The sequence below is a fragment of the Ambystoma mexicanum genome, chromosome 7q (assembly GCF_040938575.1).
Source record: "Ambystoma mexicanum isolate Mex_15411 chromosome 7q, UKY_AmexF1_1, whole genome shotgun sequence".
NCBI lineage: Eukaryota > Metazoa > Chordata > Amphibia > Caudata > Ambystomatidae > Ambystoma > Ambystoma mexicanum.
Window position 1 is genome coordinate 610,537,001 of NC_090941.1, and position 18,863 is coordinate 610,555,863.

The 18,863-nt window shown below is 46.9% G+C and overlaps 1 protein-coding gene across 3 annotated transcripts in view; it reads left to right on the forward strand.

The window, feature by feature from the left end:
• DCLK1 (doublecortin like kinase 1) overlaps positions 1-18,863 on the forward strand; it is a 1,453,755-nt gene that overhangs the window by 43,521 nt on the left and 1,391,371 nt on the right. The window lies entirely within an intron of this gene.

Here is an 18,863-nt window from a genome sequence, read left to right on the forward strand (position 1 = left end):
GACTCTAGCAGCCTCCTCCTGGCTCCGACTCTAAAGGGGAGAATCCTGGGTAGGGGAGGGGTTATATTCGGACATGCATTTGCCATGTGCATTACTTAACAGGTCATTCCTGACATGGCTTTTAACTCACTCAGCCATTGCCTTCCGTTGTGCTGATGGGGAATGCACTTTAGTGCCATCAATCATTAATAGCGAGGAGCTTTCACACTTTGACTCTTCACACTAATCATTCCTGGGGATCCAATCACATATTGACTGAATCCTCTGTGGTCCCCAACCACACAGCGTCCACCGGACTCACGTTGCTCCCGAAACCTCCTGCAACTCATTGAGCCCACACTGCATGCACAGGGCCAGCACTGCACCCGCAGAAACCAAACTGCAGCCACTGGACCTACGTTACACCCAGAAACCCGTTGCATCCAACCAGCACACACATTGCCTACAGGATCCAAACTCTGCTCAGAGAGACCTTCTGCATCTCCAAAACACATTCCACCCAGAGACCCCATGCATCCCCAAAACGGACGACACAACCTCAATTACGCATTACAATGAAACCCACTCCATCCCATAGACACACTTTGGGTCAGGGGTGTTGCTAGGTCTGGAAAAGATCAGGGGCTAAGCTACTGTCAGGACTGGCGGGACTCTGGGGTAGCTATAGCCTTTTGGTTGTAGACCCTGAGCTTCTATCTGGGGCTATAACCAAAAGACCCCGGGGCTATAGCCTCCTCAGCCCCCCACCACCCTGGCAACACCTCTGCAGTTTGGGTCCAAAAACCCTCTGCAGCCTCTCCACCAGATGCAACCCACCCACAGAACGCATACTCTGACCAGGGTGGTCCTGCTGAAGCGCTCAGATTCAGTGCAACCAGAAATTCTATTAAACCCACAAACTGGCAATGCACTGACAATGCCCACTCTGCACGCCATAGTCGCATGTTGCACCCATCATCTTCTGCATCCAACAGTTGCACACTGTTCCCGGAGAACCTTGCACCCTACAAGCACAGTGCACCCTCAGGAGGGTACAGGTGGAATGAAATGCGCATTTTCTATTTGTAATTGGGTTTATATAGCACAAACTGAGCTAGGATGCAACTGGCGGCTGAACAAATAATTTGGGATGAACAGATGTGGGTGGAAGGGCAGCTTCACGGTTGTATTAGCTTTAATATCCTATACTATGGGGGTGGTACATACCTATAAATTCCCTGTGCATGTGTTGCTCCCTAAATTTCCTCAAGGTGTTGGAAGGTGCTGTTTGTGGTCACACGCTGGTGTGCTGGGAGCCTCGCAGATTTGGGGCACAATCGGAGCAGACTTGTAGAGGAGAAGACAGACTTTTATTTGTGCGTGAGATAGCCTTATCACACATGGCACACTGCCGCGGGATCTTGGCATTTGGTGGCAATGCCTGGTAATGCAATCCTGTCCATTTTATGGTAATTCCTGGCAGTGGGGAAGGGACCTTGAGAATGTATATTGTTGGCAAATGGGTGAGTACCTGACCCTTGATGTCAATCACTGGCAATGGGGTGATTTCCTGGCCATAGAATGACAATCCTTGTCAATAACTTGGTTTACGCTGGATACGAATAGAGCGCACGGATTAGACAGAGTGCGTGGCACGGATAGATGGCATGGAATGACAGAGTGCATGGAATGAACGGTACAAATGGAATAGATGAATCATGTGCTGGACATGGACGGAGTGCATGGGACGGATGGAGTCCTTAGGACGGATGGAGTGCGTGCGATGAACGACATGGATGAAACGGATGAAGTGGGTCAAACGGATGAAGTGGGTGGAACGGAAGAAGAGCGTAAAGCCGATGAAGAGTGTGAGGCAGATGAAGATTGTGGGACGGATGAAGAGTGTGGGGCGGATTAAGAGTGTGGGGCGGATTGAACTGAGTGAGTACATGCGATGAATGGAATGCATTGAACAAACAGAGGGTATGGAATGGACATTGTACAAGAACGGTTGGAGTTCATGGAATGGTTGGAGTGCATGGAACGCATGAGCATGAAGGCGCTCGATCTCAAGCACCTAATAAAAACCACCATATCACATCATCACGCTTACTCTCTTCTATACACCAGCACTCAACTAAAACACAGCAATACTATGACACATTCGGTATAGCTGTTCCCATACCACCACCTGCCACATACTACCCATCATCCTAACTAAACACAGCTGGTTGCTCACCCGCCAGCATAGGCGTTCCCCTCAGGCCTAACGCAGCCAGAATCAGTCTGGTATCACCCAGCCTGAAGGAACACATACCCCTGATCTCCCAACCACCACACCTACTGCTAAGAAGCAGTTATCACACTTGCTGCACACATATCCGGTGTACACACACCTTATGGCTCTCTCTCTCTACTGACTTGAACTATGGTTCCCGAGGGTCTTCAACCTACCAGCGCCTTGAGATCATACCAATGGTACATAAGGCGCTATATAAATGCAAAGTAACATAACATAACATTCAGTGGTAATACATAGCACTGGGGTGGGAACTTCATCATGCATTACTAATTGCTGCCACTATTATGATTATGTGGACTTTTCATGACTATGCCTTGACATGTGGTGAGTGCCTGGTGAGTGCCTGGGTATGCCTGCCATTTGGTGCCAATTCCCAGCAAATGATGCCATCATCTGTAGATTTAATTGGAATATTTGGCATGTGATGTGAGTACCTGGCACAATGTATCTATGCCCCCCTCGGCTTGCTCCAACCCTTGAGCCGTACCCAGAGGTTTCTAACCGCGGAACCGGGATTCGAACCAGTGGTGCTCCATGTCGTCTTGCTTCGAACTCGAGCACGTTTGTCCCTGAGCTATCCTCCCGAGACAAGGCAAGGACAGGAGTGATTGACTACTTCCCTCTTTGAGTCCCACCTCCATGTGGCCATGGGAGGCCATGAAAGTGACAGAATACTCCCCGGCATGGCCTCCTATGGACCGTGTTGTTAGCTACTCGAGCCAAATCTAAGATGCGTTCTGCCAGTGCGCCATTTATCGTCAGACACTTCAGTCAGAAGGTGGCACAGCCCCTCCACTGTGGAACCAGTTAAACCGAGAGCTGCCGCCCCTAGATACCCGAGGGTGACGTGTGGCAGAGGTTGCATATCCGCTGCAGCTGGATATCAATAATGGCTCTCATTGCATAGCCCGATAATGGCGGTGCTTGATGAGTTGCTTCCTTGTATAGAAGCAACTCCAGGACCTAGAGGGCTACAGGTCTAATAAACCTTTTCGACTCCTACATGTATTTTACATGGAGCATGTTCTAAACCCAGAACCATTTGTGAATATTTTCCCCTTTGGGTCACGCTTAAATACTCTCCATTCAGCAAGCACTAAAAGGCCTGAATGGGCATTTCTTTCATGTACCTCATCAAGTTATTGTTGTCTAGATTATTGAAATTTGTCTCATACATATTGCTTTCAAATGCTTTTTTTTTTTGATGTTCTTATGTACCCCACCAAGTTATTCGTTGTCTAAATTATTGAAATTTGTCTCATACATATTGTTTTCAAATGTGTTTTTTGATGTTTTTTTGTTTTAATACAAACCTTTTATGTTCACAACCTTTGACACGTGTGAGTTTCCTTATTCGATCTTTCTTCTTTCTGGACGAACCTTTTGGGTTACTAACTTAGGGATTTAATCCATTAGTACAACTATACCAGGCTCCCCGATTTCCATTTGTTCCATTTATTGACTAAAATTGGGTATGAACCTGGAAGGTAGCAGTTCTACTTCCTTTTGTTTTTGGTGCTTTCCGGGTTCTCATACTCCAGCCTTCAGATCTGGGTTTATATTTCACAGCATGTGGACATATGCAGTCAATGTTTTAAAAGGTACTTGTTTTTTCTTTGATTATTTCATTCCCTAATTCTATGTGCCTCACAGTCTTTCTACGCCCCTCTGACGCTTTCTATCGTTTTTCTGCTGTTTTCTAAATATTTGTTTTTAAATGCTGTTATTTTGACTTATGCAGGGATTTGCCTCCTATGCCCCTAACCCTTTCCCCACAGCCCCCGCCCAATCAGTTCACACTCCATTGCATTGAGCTCCATTCACTCACTGGTCACATGGAACATCTTACCTTTTCTAAAGCAGTGAAGACGATGCCCAGTAGCACAGCTGAGCAAATGTGTTTAGTCATTTTCTGAATATTGACTTATGAATTTACAGCTCAAGATTTGATGGCGCATGTGCGGCACCCAGGGGAGTTGCTTGGTCTGGAAAAGACCCGGGGCTAAGCTGATGTCGGAACTGTTGGGACTGGGGGCTAGCTAGTCTTTTGGCTGTAGCTCCTGAGATTCTATCCGGGGGTAGAACCAAAAGATCAGGGGCTATAGCCCCCTTAGCCCCCCCCATAGCAACGCCCCTGACTTACCATTTCCCTTTTGCTTGGGACCTGCACGGACTACACACCTCAATGTCTTTCTCTGAGTTTACAAAATGGCACTTGAGCATAGTTGCCAACGTGACCCATTCCAGTCTGTAGGTGCTTACCCAGTCCTCGTTTTTTCTTTGCATCCTGGGACTTTCAATCCAAGTTTAATAATGGGAAAAATGGAACTACAGGTCCCAGAATGCAAAGGAAAAAAACAGGACTGGATAAGCACCTACCGATTGGAATGGGTCATTCATGCTGGCAAGTATGCTTGAGCCATCTGATTTTGGAGTGCTGGTATTTATCCAGACCAGGTGAACAGTGACCCACTGCAGTGCCGACTCCTGTGGGGTTAGGGTTAAGCCGAAATGTTCTTACTGTGTGATCAACTAATCTCCTGCAGCGCTCGATGAGGCAAGCGCCCGCTTCTGGGAGGTGCTTCACAGTTTTTGAATCCCTATAGAGCCGACTCACCCCTTCATCCATCTGAGGTTGATACATTGAGCACCATTGGACTGGGTAATAATAACGGCAATTAATGTGTTATATACACATCTGATATCAGAGGGCACTACTCTACTGGGTAACATGCCAGAGTGTGGGGGAGTAACGCTCATGGAACGCATTCTTTTGAGTTGAGGAACAGCAAGTTCCTTGCTTTTTTCATTTGAGTGCCTGCCTGCCCCAAGCAATCCCTCCAATCGGGAAGACCCTGCATCCAGTGCTTGCTCAGAAGGATAGTGCAGACATACCCGGTCCTCCTACACCAACCTACTCTCTACACCAAGGTTCAGGAGACAGAAAGCTGGCGGCTCCAGTTTCCCAGTGATCGTGACCAAGCTGTGGAGTACACTGCCATTAACAGTGAGGTCAGACACATCCCTGTGGTCCTTTTGCAAAGGCTTGAAACCCCTGCTATTCAATCGGGATTGCAACTGTCACCTAGCACAGGGTTCAGACATGCAAAACACCTTGACACCGCCAGACTCAGCGTTTGCACATCTGCTAGGCTGTTCTCCACCTGCCTCCCACAAGTTACTCTTGCACTGCATGTATCAAAGCACAACTGACTACTATTTGTAATCAATGTAAATAATGTAAGATAAGAATGTAAAATAAGATTGTAATCTCTGTATGAAACCACACGACTGTAACCAATCTCTTAAGAATAAGCGCATAGATACCTCTGGGTTTTGTGCGCTATATAAATGGCTAAATAAATAAATGGCTAAATAAAAACTGCTTAGCTAGCGCTTCTGAACCTCTGGGCATTGAACCAGGCAGCATTCCATTCCATTGATGTTTCACTCCTCTGTGCTGTTACAGGAAGGGACTTAGCATAATAAGTAGAGCTTAAAATCCCTCTGCATAGCGAACCGGGACCTGCTTCAGGACACGAACCATACATGATGCCTTGGAAATGTGTCAGACAATGCTTCTTAACCTCTCAATTGCAACTCACCGAGGAGGACACATACAGCCGAAACTTGCAGCGTGTGTGTCTCTGCGAGGGGGATGGGGCTTAGCCACGCTGGCCCGACTCTTGGGTGCAGAGTCCAGACTGATATGCATATGATGGGTTCATTTCTGTAAGGGCGCAGATGTGGTAGGAATGATGGGATGGGATGCCTGCAGTGGGAAATTCCTTTAATTAGGAGATGGGTCTGACACCTTTGGTACTCCCTCCAGATGGTTTGGAGGACAACCAACATCGGCCATAGCCAGCATAGTCAGTGACAAGGCATGATGGGAGTTGCAGTCCAAACATCTGGAGGGCCACAGGTTGCAGACCCCTGAGCTAGGAAATGTTAGCACATGCATTTCATCCAACCTTTTTGTCTTCCTTAATAACAGTCAACAGCTGCGTGCCGCCCTCTTCAAACATCACCACTGACGGGTGACAGGAGTCGGTATTCCTGCGCTCGACACCACCCAGATGTGGCTAAGGGTTGACATGCTTATAGGGGAACATAACACAGCAATCAATAAAACAAATGCATCATTTCATCCGCTTTGTACCATTCATCATTAGCTGTTTTACCGCTCCTTATAGGTTTTGCAACCCAGAGGCGAAGCATAGGCTGCCGGCGAGTGCGTAGATGTGTTACCTCCGTGTACAGTGGTAATAATGGTGCTAGCAGTATTACCGCATGTGGTAATACCACTGCTCCTCAATGAAGTCCTACGGACTGCAGAACGGGGACTAACAAACACCCATAATCAGATGGTGAATGACCATCACCCCTGGCGGTAAAGGTAATTCCGCTTGGCGGAATTGGCACCTCTAACACCGCCAGGCTTGTTCCGTGGTCCGAGTAGCATTGAAAAGATATGTTTCTAATCAGCTACCATCCGCAATTATGGACGTGGAAGACAGAGCTCTTGGAGGGGTGTAATTTGGGAGTCGCTGGTACATCACAGGCTGAGAAAGACGGGGAACCTGCCTGTGTTTGGCTGGCGGCCCCACGCACTCCCCTGTGTAGCTTCTGTGCTCGGGAATTGGACGCCGCGGAGGCAGTCCAGGCGCGGCAGCTGGCGGCGTCTTATTCATTGCTTCCTCCTTTCCCTCGCAGCCCACGTCCAGGGTCTTTGGCTGGGAGCCAGCAAGCGCAGGAGAGAGAGGGGGGAGACCGAGAGGAGAGAGAGAGAGGCCTTGAGAGAGACTGAAACGGAGAGAGCGGGACAGAGAGAGAGAGACAGAGAGAGAGAGACAGAGACAAGAGAGATTGAGAGAGACAGAGAAGCAGAGAGAGAGAAACAAAGATGCTGCTGCAGATTGCAATAGCGAAAAATGAAAGGCCAAAATGAAAGGCCGCAAGCTCCAGCCCCTTCCCCCATTCAATCAGCACCATGGCAAGACACCTCTGGATCTGAAACCTTTGGCACTCCAGATGTTTTACAGGGCAATCAACATCGGCCATAGCCAGCACAGTCAGTGACAAGGCATGCTGGGGGTTGCAGTCCAAAGCATCTGGAGGGCCACAGGTCACAGACCCTTGAGCTAGGAAAGGTTGGCGCATGCATTTCATCCATCCCTTTTGTCTTTCTCAGTAACAGTCAACAGCTGCGTGCCACCCTTCAAACGTCATCACTGACGGGTGACGTCAGTCAGAATTCCTGCACTTGACACCACCTGGATGTGGCTAAGAGTTGAGATGCTTATAGGGGAGCATACCAAGTAGGAATCAGAAAAGGCATCCACATTATCATAAATTGCCACCCCAGCAATTTGGGCAGTCTTTGGCTTCCCACTTTACGTTCAGCTCTTAAGGGAAGCTTGGCTCTAATACTGAGAGCGCTGATGGGCTTGGCCCTGATAATGAGAATACTGAGGGGCTTGGCCCTGATAATGAGAATGCTGAGGGGCTTGGCCCCGATACTGAGAGCAGTGAAGGTCTTAGCCGTGATAACTGCTGGACCCATATGCATGCAAATACCCACCCTGCATGGAGAGAGACCAAACAACAGTCTGCGAGTGTTGGCAATAAAAGGCTGTAGGATTTTATTGTTTACAGATGTGGTTATGGACACAATAACAATGATCACATATCCATATGATATCATACTTTTGGGCACCGGGTCCAGAGGTGGCCCCCTCTGGCCCGTGCCGCCAAACACGGGCAGGTTATCGGCTGCCCGTGTTCCCCCAAAAGTCGTTATCTGCAGTCTCTGGTGGCTAACGTGGAGGAGATTTCCCGGAAGAAATGTTCCATGCCTGGTTCCAACGGGTGTGTGCCATCCTTGAGAAATAGGTTGGGATCTCCTAGTGTGATTGCCAGGTGTTTTATGAAACCTATGCCCCTGGTTATGCAGAATTTTTCTATCCCTATGTGGAGTTTTCTTCTGGAAATGTCTATAGACTTGTAACAAGTGGCCCCTGACCATTTCCACCTGGGTAGGATGGCTGACAAATAGATTTCGGTACCTCCCCAGTTATGGGAGATGCCTGCTAGTGAGGCACACATTTCTTCGAGTAAGCTTCTACTTCCTGTGGATACCAGGTCATTGCCACCTAAATGTATTATCAAGAATTCAGGGGGGTCCCTGTAGGCGACCAGGTCAGCTAACTTGTCGTGTATGTCTGCCCAAAGGAGGCCTCTGTAACCCCACCAGGATGCAATGGTATTCTTGAATGGTGGGCCCTCCTTGGTTTCTTCTGCCCAACGCCCTGTCCTGAAGATGAAAGAGTGGCCGACTATCCATGCTGACCGGAGGGGGTTGGTCCAATTGTCAGGAGGTTCTGGTGGGAGAAAAGAGGAGGGGCATGGAGGGAGCTATATTATTTCTGGTCTGATGTATCTTTTGTAACAATCTGACTTCCATCCCCCTATGTTTTTTACCTGTTGGGGGGCGAGTCCCCCTTGCCATGCTGCTGTTGCGACCCTGATTCTAAACGAGTGGGTCCCGAATTCCTTGGGGTCCCATCCTGCCTTGCTGATGGCTTTTGACAGAACCCCTTTGAATTGATAGCGGCTTAATACAGAGGCATCCCTGTGAATTAGGAACCTCCCCCACGGTTGGCCTCTGTGCATAGTATAGGTTGGTGATGCACACTGGGCAGTTTGCTGCATCGTCAATGAATGCAGCAAATGCTGATGGTTCTTCTGGCCCCCGTTTTGGACTGTTGTATCTCTATGGTGACACTGTCCTGTCTAACCCTGGTTTCCATTATGCCTAGCCCATTGGTGGCTTTGGTGGTGGAGGCGATGAGCTCTCCAATGCGGAAAGCCCCAAAATATGCCAAGGAAAGGCTGTTCTAAATAACAGGCCCTCATATGGGTGCTGGCAAATGTTTTCCAGTTGGCTCGTTATTTTTACCAATTTGTCAAAATCAATGGGTGGCGGGTGTCTACCTGGGGTCCCTCTATTTTAGCTCAGCCTTTCATGGCATACGTGATAAGTACGCTCTGGGTGGGATCTGTGTCCCCCCGGAGTTGGGAGTAGTAGGATATTGTCACTAGGTGTCTTTTCTCCCAAACCCTTTTGTACCCTTTGTCATGTGCCCATTTTAAAAACATTTCTATCTTCTTTACTGTTATTAATTCTACGAGGTTTAAACCTGTTGTTTTAAACACATTTTGTAAGCACTTACTGTATTGTGCTGTGGTAGTGCTGGTCAGCGCTTTCTCTGGCATTTCTGTAAGGAACCCCATACCAGGGTTCGTGCTCTCTGTGACCAGAGTGTAGTTGGCACCCGTTTTTGAGGTGCCTGCTTTTTCTTGCACATCCCGGCCTTGGCTCTCTGGCGGCAGCGTTGATGTAATTTCTTTTATTTTTCCATTATTTCCCAGCAGTCTGCTGGTATTAACATCATCATCTATTGGGCGTGCGGTGGTGGCTCCCAGAATCTTGTCCACTGAAAGCGAGATAAAGCATCTGCAATGTTATTATCTGTTCCGATGATATGTTTGGCTTTTACCACAATGTTCTGTTGTAGCGAGACCGTGGTGATGGCTCTTAGGACTTTTAGTACGATTTTGGTATTTGGTGATCCTTCTGTTTATGATGCCTACCACTGCCATGTAAACCAAGATTTTCGTGTTAGCTAGCTGCCTGCCCCAGATGCGTATTGTTAGCCAGATGGGAAATATTTCTAACAGTGTGATGTTTTTTGTCCATCCTGCAGACTGCCATGTTTTTGGCCATTGCCCAGCCACCCATTCTGTGTCCAGGATGGCTCCAAAACCTTGGCTCCCGGCTGCGTCTGTTAAGAGGATTCTTTTGACCCAAGCATTAATTGTTGTGCGCCAAAGGATGCTCCCATTAAAATGTTTAAGGAAGTTCGACCAGATCTTTAGGTCCTCTTTGACTTCTTTGCCTAGCCGGATACGCTGGTGGGGTTTGGTACAGGATTTGGTTTTGAACTCGAGACTCCTAGAAAAAACTTTCCCTTGTGGGATGATTCTGTCTGCGAAGTTGAGGCTGCCTGCCAGTGATTGCAATTCTTTTACTGTGCCCTTGTCTTTTGTGCTTAAAGTTCAGATTCTTTCTAGGAGTTCCGCTATTTTTGTGCTGGGGATTCTGCAAATACCCCTGGATGAATATATCTCAATGCCCAGGAAGGTTATGTTGGTGGATGGCTTGGTTGTCTTTTCCCTGGCCAGGGGGATGCCCCATGTGGTGGCCAACTGTTCTAGCTCTGCTACTGCTAGTTTACATTCTCCTGACTCTGCAGGCCCCATGACCATGAAATCATCTAGGTAATGTACTATTTTTGCTCCGGGGCTTTGCCTCTGAAAAGCCCATTGAAAAAAGGAGCTGAACTGTTCGAAAAGGATGCAGGAGACTGCGCATCACATGGGGAGGCATCTATCCACATAGAATTTTCCTTCAAAAGTAAAGCCCAGCCATTGTTGGGATTTGGGGGGAACCGGCAAGAGTGTGAAAGCGGATTCGATGTCTAATTTGGCCATTAATGCGTTCTCGCTGCATTCCTGTATGTCTTACTGCCTCTTGGAATTGGGTATACGAAACCGCTGATTTGTTATGCAGAATGCCATCATTCAGCGAGTGGCCCTTTGGATAGGACAGGTGGTGAATTAGCCTCAATTTGCCTGGTTCCTTTTTGGGAACCAGGCCTAGCGATGAGACTAGGTAGTCCTGGAATCGCATGGTGTCCCAGGGTCCTGCTATTCTGCCCAGGCTTAGCTCTTTCTTCAACTTGCATTTTACTGCCTCTGGGTTGCCCCTGGTAGATTTTAGGTTTTTTGGGATGTTGGTGGAACCTGTTCCCTTAAATGGTATGATAAAACCTTTCTTGAAACTTTGCAGGATTGCTGCGCTTGTTTTCCTGTCCGGGTAATCCCGTAGTGCTTTGCTGAAATTGCTGGGGTTGATGGGTGTTCTGCCTGGTGCTAATATTGTTTGTTCTTTTAGCTGGCCTGGGTGTTTTCTAATCCTTTGTATTTTTGGCGGGGAGTCTGGTGCAGTTGCTGGACGGGTGGTCGCCACTGCAGTTTGTACAGTTGTGTTTGTACCAACACACTTTGCCCCATGTGCATGAGCTTTTTGCAAAGTTCCTGCATGGAATATTGGCTTTGGGACCGTGTTGGTTTTTATTTTGTCTGTGGGCATTAGACTTAGCAGCCCAGGGCTGGTTTTTCCGAAAGGGCTGCTCCTCTTTTTTGTTTTTCTCGTTCTCAGTGCCCCTGTTGCCCTGAGAATTTTTTTGGGGTTTAGCTGTTGGTTGTGTGATTTCTTCCTCAGATGGAACCTCAGCGTTCAAAATGTATAAATCATTTTGCACCTCGTCCCATTCTATGGTAGGCCTCTCTGAAATACTCCGTCTAAATCTGATGTCATAGGACAACAAATTCTGCCTTTTTGGGCGATTTTTACTTCTCTGACATTATCCATAAAGGCCCATACTTTGGCCCCATCCCCTGGGATTTTCTCTAAATATATGGTAGCTAAAATGGCAAAGGATTTTAGCCAGTTGTCCCAGTTCTGTTCTACTTGGGCGTTTCTAGCTATTGCCTTTTCTTCTATTTTCTTGGGATTCCCTAAATGCATCCCTCCCTTTTCTTTGGGCTTCTATTAATGAAAAGATTTTGATAAATTCGTTTGCCCATATGGCTTCTTTGATTGTGGTGTCTATGTTCCATGCTAGGCATCTTTTGTATCTATTCAAAATTTCTGTTGGGAAAGATTTAAATTTGTGGTCTAGTTGAGCACTGGTGATCATTACCATCTCTGGTTCGCAACCTTTGGCTGCTTCTGCTTGCCCAGGTGTGCTGGCGTTGGGGTTTGCCCATGCCTTTAATGCACTGACTAGGTTGGGTGTGGCTGTAGTTGTCGTTGTCCTATTTGGGCTTGGATCAGTTGTGCTTGTAAGTGACAGGGTTGTTGTTGCTGCTGCCTGGTCCACCATTGTTGTTGCAGGTGTGGGCGGGGGAGGGGGGGTTCGGTGGTGTTATGATGACTGATGGCTCGAGGGGTATGTTGTGGTCTCCTGGGTCATTTGGGTTTGAAAAGGACTGCTGTTTGTTTCTAAAATCCAGCATCATCTGCTGTATGTCCCTCATGTTATCACACAATTTTGATTTTTTTTTACTTTTGTTACCTTTGGCTTCACTTGACTTCTTCTTCTTTGTGGGTGGTGAGGTATCACCCATATCAGATGGCATGGGCATCCCTTCTCTAGGTAGGCTGTAAAGGTTTTCCCTGACCCAGGCTCAACCCTAGTGTTCAGCTGCCTCGATTGCTGCGAGAAGGTGGGGTGATTTGGTTTTTGGTGGTGGGCTTGTAGTTTCCTGCGTTTTTTGTTTGGGAGCCATTTGCTTTCAAATGTAGCAAACACACCGCCTGCGCCGGGCTGCTTCTTTGTTTTTCACCTTGCTGGATCGTGCCGTGATACGCCGCTGGAGCTCCCGAGTTTCTGTAACTCCTCGATCCTCATGTTTTGAACAGTACAATGCTCAAATAGCAAAAAGGATGAAAAAAGACCCCACGAGTACGGTGAACTTTTGTTTAGATAGTAAGAAAAGCCTCACGATGATGTCCAGTAAAAGGCAAACTCCAAAAGGAGGAAGAAATGGAGGACACTGAGTTAACAGTGCACCTCCTGCCTGTTTGAGTCTCCGTTCAGGGTCTACAAACAGAGTGTGTTTTCTGTTGAGCTGAAAGCTCATTTTATAAGACCCAGGGGCTGCCCCAGCCCCCAGGCCGGCAGAGCCGACTGTCTGACCCCCCAGGCAAGGGGAGGTGTGTTCCTGCTTTCTCTGCCTGTCTTGTTAGTTCCTTGGGGCGCTTAGCACCCTGCTGTTAGTGGAGGGGTGAGGTGATTTTCTCACCTCATCCTTCCTTTGCTTTGTACTGGGGGGAGACTGCTGTCTCCTGCCTAAGTGGTGGAGAGGGAGAGGGGCCAGGGCAGGAGAGTGGGGGAGCTGGCCCTCTCCCAGGCTTGCTGGATGGTACCAGCAATTACCCTGCCTCGCTTTGCGAGGCCCTACAGCATTTCCCATAATGAGGATGCTGTGGGGCGTGGCTCTAATACTGAGAGCACTGAAGGGCTTTTCTCTGGAACTGAGACATCTGCGAAGCTTGACTCTGATACTGAGGGTGGTGATGGTTTTGACTCTGATACTGAGGGCACTGAAGGGCTCGGTGCGGATACTGAGGGTGCTCAGGGACTTGGCTCTGATACTGAGAGTGCTAATGGGCTTGTCACACTCAAATCCCCAACGGATGGCCACCGTAGGCCTAACCATTAGCACATCAACACTAATCGAGCTAAGGCTAAGCTTTTCTTAACACTAGTGAACTTACCCCATATCCATGGCTCACCAGACCCAAAGTACTCTATTCTGTCAGATATTGGGCTCTCCTCTTCCGATAATGTGCTCCCATGTGCCTCTGCCAAACTTATATAAAGCAGGTCAGCTCTCAGGGCCTGGGTACTTCTGACCTACTCCACTCAACATCACAGGTTTCGCATCTGCCCCTATCGCTATCCCACTAACAACAGCCCTCATTTCTTACAGAGCAACCTGCAGTGAGGCCAACATAAATGTGTGAAAGTCGGTATACCAGACTTCTTTACATTAAATATCTCTTGTCGTGAAGTGACATATCATACATCACCTCATCACTAACTGTCTTGTCCTTACATTGTGCTTTCAAGCTCAGTTGCATTGTTTACCCTTGCACCAACTATATCGCTATTCAAGCTATACCTTGAACTCTAAAAACATTTCTTTTAAGTGAAAGTCCTTGAACCAGAAGACCCCTTCTGCCAGTAGGCAGTCCAGGTTATCCCGTTTTATATGTTAGTCCGAGTCTTTATGTGTGTGCCCCAATGCCCACGAGCTTTCGGCGCACTATAAATAAATAAATAAATAAATAAATAAATAAAATAAATACCTGAGGGCCCGAGTCTGATGGGGATTCTGTGTTCTGAAAGTGTTGGTTCCGACTTCAACAACACTTTTGCAATTGTTATCAACATTGGTTACTCGGGAATGTGCCTTTAAAGTTTAATGGAAAAGATGTAGGGAAAACCTCTTCTAAGCTGCACCTCTAGTTTTCCTAGAAATGAGCAACTGGTCTTATGATGACCAAGAGGGGGTGGCTGGCCATCATCTTTACCCTGCTCCTGTAATGACTACAGGTGGTACCTGAAAAGGGAAAATATGACAGGGGAATGTAGGGTACACAAAACATAGAGATGATTGAGTTGGCGATGGGGGACATGGCTGGGTGGAGGCTGACCAGCTACACTAGCTTTCTTGTTTGTGTGGGGATGGAGTGGTAGAGTTTGGAATGCCACAAAGATGGTTTGGGAGTCCTGAAGGGAGCTGGTTATAGTAGCAGAGGTTAGTATTCACTTGGGTGGTTAGGGATTGTGGGCAACTCTTGGGCAGTGCAGCACCAGGGATTAAAGTCTGCTCGAGAGCTGCCGTGAAAGTGCTTGACATGACTCACCACCAGGCCTCATCAGTGCTGAATGTTTACAATGGGCAGCTTGGTAGAAAACTGCTGCGGCCACTAATTAGGTTACACGCACTGCGCTTCAACTAGCGCAAGGGCATATGCAAATTATGCCATTACCAGAATGAGTGACCAGATATGGCTTACGGCCAGAGTGCAGTGCAGCGAGAGAGTGGATCATCATAATCGAACCAAGAGACTTTGACTACAACATTGAATGTCATTACTGAATGTTCTTGGGCCCCATGGGTCTATTTAACTTGATCTCCAGCTTCATGCATGTGATTTAAAGTCACCCATACTTGCATAGATATGTTGTGGCAGCAGCTTCATATATATTGAAGATAAGGTCCCTGGAATGCCCCTCCTCACCTGCAGGAACATGACGGCCCGAAGAGTCAAAAATGCAACATCAGTCAATATTCAGCCAGTCGCCAGCAGGGCCAGTGACTGACACGTATGCAGAATATATTCTCTCAGACAGCCATTCAAACCTTATCCAGTGAATGTTTTTATGGATGCAGGTGCTTCAACATTGGTCATGGACTCAAATGCCTTGATGGATGACGTTGACTAATGCAGAGAAACCATTGTGCTGACATCATTAGTGGCATCATGACATAGCCATGTTAGTCACAAAGTACACTAGCAGCCATGCACAAAGTTATACAAACACACACGTGAATACACGAAGAACATGCTTACAGAGTTCTGTATATAGAGGACAGATACATGTACATACTGTCAAAAGCTTTTATTATTTTTCTCATTAGCTAAGTGCAGAAACGCTGAATGCAAGGCAACGAAGAGATGCAGAGCAAGCGTGCAGATGCTTATGGCAATTAACTTTATGGAACTACAGGATCACACAAGGAACCCGCAAGGAACAAATAAGACTAACCTAGAGAAGACATAGTATGGTATAGATATGTAGAAATCATAGTATAAGTAAAGCAAGGATCACATAAGGACAGAAGCCGCAGGACGAGAGACGAGGGAAAGCAGAACCAGGCTGCACAGAACAAGAAGGCCAGGCTCACAGTCAAATTCAGAGACAAGCAGCACGTTCCAAACTTAAAATGACAAGGAGCCATCTGCAGAATAACTGAATAAATACTCATAAATTACGGACCAGAAGAGCTCGATTTCGTGGTTCTCAACCCTGTGATGCGGCCGAGCTAGACAATGGTTATTCACCCACGGGGGGAAGACAAACAGTTCTCAGCAACACAGACATGAAGTGACACATGAACTTGTCAACAACGTTGCAACGCAGAGAGCACTTTCACAGGAAAAAGTGGTACCAGATACATTGGGAACACATAGTCATTCGCATCACCTTGAAAAGGTGCACAGAGCGCTGAGAACAGAGCTGGGTCCCAGGCCTGGGGAGACCAGTTCCAGCCAATCAGGGGACAGAAATTCAGGGGTGGGTGGCAGAGGGCAAGGGTCAATGGTAATCCTGTGAACATGCAACAATATAATAGATAGATTCTTGGGGAAGGGGCAGGCCAGCCACCTGACATGAGAGGGCCAATTAACTAAGATCCATAGGGGCAATCTATACAGTATACCACTCCGATCACCCAAACAGAAAGTAGGATAGGTTTTTCAGGAAGGGCCCATGTTTTGATGTTACTTTGTAACAAAAAGGCTTGACACATGTCCGGGAGCAGTGACTCTGGAGATTTTTGAATGTCCTGTATGATCCCTGATGGTTTTTGTAATAAATGACAGTCTAACTTGACCTTGGCTGAGTCCTCCATTTGTTCTGGGTGAAGGGTTGTTGGGCCCTGGAAGCTGAACGGCTAAGCTTGTAGTAACCCGCAGACCTCTGGCATACCATACCACACCAACAATGTGATTTGAAGTCACCATTAGTGGCATAAATAGATTGTGCCCTTTCTTGCTCCGCCCCTGGCCGAAAGGTGACCGAATGCAAAGCTTCCCAGAGGAATACCTAGAGGTTATCATCAAGTCAAAGCTTTTCGTCCCTTCATTAATTTATGTATTACATTTGAGACAGTGGCGAAAAACATGATATGAAAAATACCACCATTAAGGGGAATGATTGTCATGCGAAATAGCGTTACTGTATGTTTTTGCACAGGGTGCAGTCCTGACAATTTCACCCTATTTTTCACCCATTAAACCCAGTGCCTCCATGGCCAGGGTCCAACGCTGGAGCATTTGCTTTCACAAGGATGTTTGCGTGACAAAGCAGAATAGTGCTGAAGTGAGCTGACCCGCACTTCCTCCCAGGGATGTCATTTAGGGTTGCCAGGGGGCAGTCACACTTGCGACCCCTGAGGTCTCCCCTGCTATCCCTGCGGTCTCCCTTGCTACCCCTAAAAAAAAAACATTTTAAAAAGATGTTTTTTACAAATTGAAGCGCCTGGACTGTGCTCAATGCAATGTGGCTATTTGAGCTATTTGTCTTTCTGGAATTCCATACAATAATGGCTAGACTCATTAAAGGTTTATTTCACGCACACTTCAGGGGGTGAGTCACTGATTTAGTCTGTTCTCAAATTCACAATGCCGACAAAATTCTCCAAAAAGCATTTAGAGTAGAATAAGCATCAATTTCGGACTATGTATTTTACTTTTCACAAGTTGCAGTTATAGCATGTTTTTTTCTGCTGATACATATGGTGATCCATTCTTGCATGAAATGTATATCACAATACAGTAATATTGTAACCATATTTTTCATAATGTACTTAGAAACAATGCTACGTGATGACACTTCCTGTTTTATCAAGGGGTAAATGGCTGTATTCCATCGCTTTCCTTGATGTCACTTCAGGGTGGGGTCAAATGTCATCACTTGCTGTGATGTCATCAGAGGTCAAGGGTCATGTGATGTCACTTCCACTACCCCTAGCATTTTGGTGAACTGACGTCCCTGATTCCACCCTCTGGATACAGCTTTGCACTCCAGTGGGGAGATATGAGGCTAGAGCCTGTGACCGCAATAGCTCCGTCAAATTCCATCCTGCGGGCAAAAACACAATACGATGGCCCATTAACATCTCTCTATTGCACATTCCATCCTGCTGGCAAAAACACGATACAACAGCCCATTAACATTTCTCTAATTGCAAATCCCATCCTGCAGGTGAAAACACAATACAATGGCCCACTAACATCTCTTTATTGCAAATCCCATCCCACATCCCATTCTGCAGGCAAAAACAGAATGCAACAGTCCATTCACATCTCTCTATTGCAAATCCCATTCTGCAGGCGAAAACACAATACAGAGGCCCATTAACATCTCTCTATTGCAAATCTTATTCTGCAGGCAAAAACACAATAGAGAGGCCCATTAACATCTCTCTATTGCAAATCTTATTCTGCAGACAAAAACACAATACAGAGGCCCATTAACATCTCTCTATTGCAAATCTTATTCTGCAGGCAAAAACACAATACAGAGGCCCATTAACATCTCTATATTGCAAATCTTATTCTGCAGGCAAAAACACAATACAGAGGCCCATTAAAACCTCTCTATTGCAAATCCCATTCTGCAGGCGAAAACACAATACAGAGGCCCATTAACATCTCTCTATTGCAAATCTTATTCTGCAGGCAAAAACAGAATACAACGGTCCATTAACATCTCTCTATTGCAAATCCCATTCTGCAGGCGAAAACAGAATACAGAGGCACATTAACTTCTCTCTATTGCAAATCTTATTTTGCAGGCAAACACACAATACAGAGGCCCATTAACATCTCTCTATTGCAAATCTTATTCTGCAGGCAAACACACAATACAGAGGCCCATTAACATCTCTCTATTGGCTTTTCGGTGGAGTGTAGGGTTCAGGGGAAGGGCAATAGCCGGACAGTGCATGTTGTGCAATCTGAATAAATTATAAATTGCATTGGCGCAAGGGGAAGGTCTCCCTCGCCCCCTGCCCCCTGCAAATAATCAGCACCTCGCCAGGAAGACTTGACCACGTTCAGAGTTTTTCTTTTTGTGGATGTGGTGACACAGGA